Raw genomic sequence first — 4,834 nt, 5'->3', positions numbered from 1 at the left:
TGGTTTAAAAATGTCTTAACTAAAAAAAAACAAAAAAGGTTTGAGGAGCACCTTTTTACTCAAAGTTTTATTGTTTTGTCATTTTTTTGTGTCATTTTTTTATTTTATTTTCAAAGCTTGAATCAATTTGAATTTTTTTGTCACATTTTGAAATTACATTTTTTTTTTATTTCCTTTTCAGGTTGAATTTTCTGTATGGGTCACAAGGGTCCCGGCCTTAGGCCCTCAGCCACAGATTGCACCTCAGGTGCTGCAAGCAGCCCACGGCACCTGTAGTGACCAAGTCAGTGAGCGAGCTGTAACAACTTCACTTCGTCACCATCTGATCAAACTTAGCCGACAGGATCTATGAAATCAGCTGATTTTATTCCTCTGGAATTCATTGATGCTGTGCAGTAGAATATGGGGCAAACTATGTTAACTGGAAGTTTGATGACATCATTACTGGTGGGAGATAACTGGGCCCCACTGGTCCCAAAGATGCAGAGACAGCAGCTCTGTGAGCGTCAACTCTAATTCCACCTGTTTAAGGCAAGAAAGGCTTTATATAATAAATCCTGCTAACCTATTCCTGTCCATGCTCACTCGCTCGCTCGCTCGCTTGCTCTTCATTTTGCTCCCACTCACTCAACTCTTGCTCTCTCACCAGAGGGCTGCCTCGTTTGCCCACACACTGCGGTGCTCAAGTTTCCCATGAAAATATGAGCCTGAAAAAACAGCAGCCTGTAAACTGACAGTCGGACTGTTTTCCTCCAAATATTCTGCAAACAAACTCCTTCCATCCAACTTCTATGGTTTTAATGAACGCCTCTGAATAAATGATGAGGTTGGAGTTTAGAAGGAAGTGGACCGTTCCAGGTTCATGGCTGCTCTGAGGTTATTCTCTCTTATTAATTAATGACTGTTTGATTGAGAAGAAGAAGAGCTTGTCTGTGTTAAATGGATGAACAAAAACAATCCCTACGTTTATGCATTTATTAGGCGACACAGTTAGAGATGGAAGAAAGGAATATTTCATAGAAAAATCCACATTTAATAGATGCTGTTTTTTAAAACAGAATAAAATTTTAATCTTCCAAATCTGCGAATCAGAGAGTTATAACATAAGAAACGCCTTGATTGCCCCAGAGTGGAGAAATAAGATATGAAAACAACGGAAACGTAAAAGTTTAGTGATGCAGGGGAAGAGAAAACATATTTTAGAGGGAAAAAATGTGCAATAATATTTTGTCTTTTAAATCTTTTTATCATACAATTGTTTTCATTTTTTTATATTTCTGTTTATTTTATTATTTTGATTCTTTTGACTTTTTCCTCATTTTAGTTTATTTTGACTTTGTTTTACATATTTTTTTGTTTTTTTTTCTATGTTTTTACTCTTTTGTCCAGTTTTTAGATCTTTTTAACTATTTTCTAATTAGTATTTATTCATTAGTTTTTTGTATTAAAATTATTATATTTTATGTTTTTTTTGTTTTTTCTTTTTAACCTTTTTTATTTTCAATTGTTTTTTTAATCTGCACCCCCATGTTAAATGGATGGTGAGCTTTTGTGAATCTTCATTGCTGTTAAAAAAAAATTGCCAAGATCATATTTTATATATGATATATTTGCTTTCCATGTGAAAATCTTTAATTTTCATAAGTTACAAAAACAAAACTTTTAGAATATTCATTACTAATAGGAAGACATACATAGAGGGAAACCAGAACGTTCTGACAGCAGCACTAATTATAGTCTAACAGCAGCTGTTAGGAAGGATCTGCAGAAGCGCCCTTTTGTGCACCTAGGATGCAACATTCTGTCATTGAAAGAGATCTCAATCTTGTTCTGTTTTTAGTTTATCTTTGTTTTGTTTTCCATTTTTCTCAAATCCCCCCCCCCCCCTTGTTTATTTTCTTTGACAAATAAAATTGAAATCATACACATAAAATGAGACCTATACTTTATTATAAATATGATGGATTATTTACTTGTTTTCAAATATCTAAAGCAAACCATCCTCAGAATAGTTTATATCTTTGGATTCCAACACTAACTTTCAATCCAGTTTATTTCTATTGCGCCAATTTATATCATGTCATCTCAGGTCACTTTATAGAGACGATTCAACCAGATCATCCAGTCAGATTGATTCAAAGTTTTCTATCTAATGAAAACCAGCTGATTGCGTCGACTCATTGACTCTTCAGCAATCCCTCGCACTAAGCATGCTTATAGCGACAGTGTGGAGAGGAAAAAGTCCCTTTGAACAGGAAGAAACCTCCAGCAGAACCAGGCTCAGTGTGAGCGGCCATCTGCTGAGGCCGACTGGGGTTCAAGGAGACAGAAGCAGACATTTACCCCATTTCCACCACCTTTTGAATCCGATCCGTGCCGAGCTCGGTTCCTTACGACCATTTAGGCATCACCCTAGCACGATTCTTGCCTTCTAGAGGCAATCTATGGTACTATTGCTCTCCAGAAGTAATCAAGCAAACCAACATGGCGTCGCTCGTAACATTCAGGAAGTTTGGTTATAATTGTGATATTTCGTTGTTTGCGGAGAGTCAGGCGAAGAAGGCAGCCTTTGGTGAATTTACTTGACAGAGTCGGCTTTTGGGAAGTGGATACGACAAACGATAAATGATAATCAGGGCTTCCAGATGCAGGAAACAAAGACAGACGTTGAGGTTCATCGCACTGCTAAGCAAAATCATCACTGGAAATCGTGTGGCACGGTAGGGAAGCTAGGATTTTTATGAATGTGTGAAATTTCCTGATTAAGGAGGCTGACTGTGAGGAGATGACTCAGTCTGCTGATGTGCTCTTTGTTATCTGAGAACCGAGCCAGAACTGAACCGCGCTGAGCCCTGCTGATGAACTGGTACCATGTTAGCACGGTTCGGTTGTGTCTGGTACGGTCCGGTTCAGTTTTGCGTGCCATTTACACTTAACAGTTATCTCTGTTATCGTGCTCGGACCGATCTCAGCACGGTTTAAAAAGGGTCGTGGAAATGGGGCTGATGAAAAAGAAGCAGAGATACAAAAGGTTCCACAGGCACCCGGTCAGGTTTTCTCTGGAAAGATTAACCTCTACATATTAGCTTACGAACGCTACAGAAAAGAAATCCATCCAGACTGAATGTAGGATGATGTCAAACACCATGTTGCTGTGTTGTTCTCCAACCTCACGTGCGGTAAACAGCTGCCAGTCAGGGCTTAGCGCCTCCCTTCCCTCAGACAGCAGCGTAGCGTCGGAGCAAAATGGCGATAATCTGCGCTAGAAGTTCTTTTGCCCACAGCATGACTTACGACGCTGTTGTCAGACAGGTCTGCAGCTAGAGGAAGAGACATAACTGGCTTGTCACACATCTTGTTTTGGTCTACAGACGGCGCGCATAAGTTGCTGCTTCTTTAAAGCTGAAGTTTAGCAGAGATCTAATTCATTTTTTTAAATCCAGTAAACATCTATTCTGACTGTTTTGATCAGAGCAATGAAATAGTTGGTTGTATGAAACGGAAACTGCAAAATGTTCGATAAAAACTTTCTCTTAGTGAGGCCACCGGCTGCAAAGCTTCAACTGTTTCACTGCAGCATTGTTGTCGGCCGGTTGCTGCTGGTAACTGGATGTAGAGCAAACTGCTGTCATTTTCTCCCACTGACTAAAACTCCTGTGATGTTTTATCACAGTAACCTTTACAGCTGCAGTTTTCTGTGCCAGATAAGATATTAGCATACTTGACTATAAACATGATGCCTGTATATCAGGGAAAAACAGTTAAAAAACAGGCAGCAAACGGCACAGATCCCCCTGAAGGACAGTTGCAGTGTGTGAAACAGCTGACATTAGCAGAGCTCCATTTTAACAGGAAGAAAGGAGAAAGCAGCTAGATCTAATAGAAATGTAATCTGAAAATATTGGAGGGATCATAATCTGCCTGGGGAATTCATGCTTTGGTTTAACGAGCTCAGTGTGTGGGCTGAGGGAATACCATCACGCTCACAACCATGTAGGGTTTAACAGAGACCCTTCTAACGTCTTAATGACACTTAACGGCTGGCAGACGCAATCCCTGCTGCCCACACACACACACACACACACACACACACACACACACACACACACACACACACACACACACACACACACACACATACTCGTCCTGCTGTATATAGTGAGGACCATGTGTTAACTCACATTGACGTCCCTTGATTTTCAGTCATTTTCACCTCTTTCTATGCCCTAACCCTAAAACTTATCTTAAACCTAACCATTACCAATGCATACCTCACCCTAACCCTGACCCATTTACACCTTAGCCCTAAACCTAACCATTAGCAAAATAGCCTGTTAGCACCGGCAAAATGTCCTCACTTTGCAACAACTGGTCCTCAGTCTGATGGTAAAATTGGAAAAATGGTCCTCACTCTGAGGGCTAGACAGGTACACACACACACACAGAAGATACTGAGGAGCTGCTGCAGTCTCTTCACGACTATCATTAAGTGAAATCCTGCTTTGGTGACATTTATAAAGGCTGACACAAACACTAAAAGTTTTCCCTGCTTGATTATGTCTGGGTCCTGTCAGCAGGAGTTAGCATTCCAGCCTTTTATGGAGAGAGGGAGAGAGGGGGGGTGGGGGGGGCAGCAGAGACAACCAGTGGATGACATCATCATCACAGAAGAAAACCCAGGTGATGGTGGAGCTCATGTGGACGCATCTGTAGCTGATCATGTTTGCTTCCATAAACTTTACTACTGATTATTTTAAAGGAAAAGTTCAGTCAGCAGGAATAATCAATGGATCATTATTTACACCTAAAACTAATACCTTAGTGGTGATTTAAT

General features: G+C 40.2%; 1 protein-coding gene across 1 annotated transcript in view; it reads right to left on the bottom strand.

The window, feature by feature from the left end:
- ryr2 (ryanodine receptor 2 (cardiac)) overlaps window positions 1–4,834 on the bottom strand; it is a 250,576-nt gene that overhangs the window by 210,485 nt on the left and 35,257 nt on the right. The gene's annotated exons all lie outside the window — the stretch shown is intronic.

This window comes from Cyprinodon variegatus, unplaced genomic scaffold, assembly GCF_000732505.1.
Source record: "Cyprinodon variegatus isolate N-32 unplaced genomic scaffold, C_variegatus-1.0 Scaffold189, whole genome shotgun sequence".
In the NCBI taxonomy this organism is placed as follows: domain Eukaryota; kingdom Metazoa; phylum Chordata; class Actinopteri; order Cyprinodontiformes; family Cyprinodontidae; genus Cyprinodon; species Cyprinodon variegatus.
Note: the sequence above shows the minus strand (reverse complement) of the source record. Positions and strands in the feature narration are given on the sequence as shown.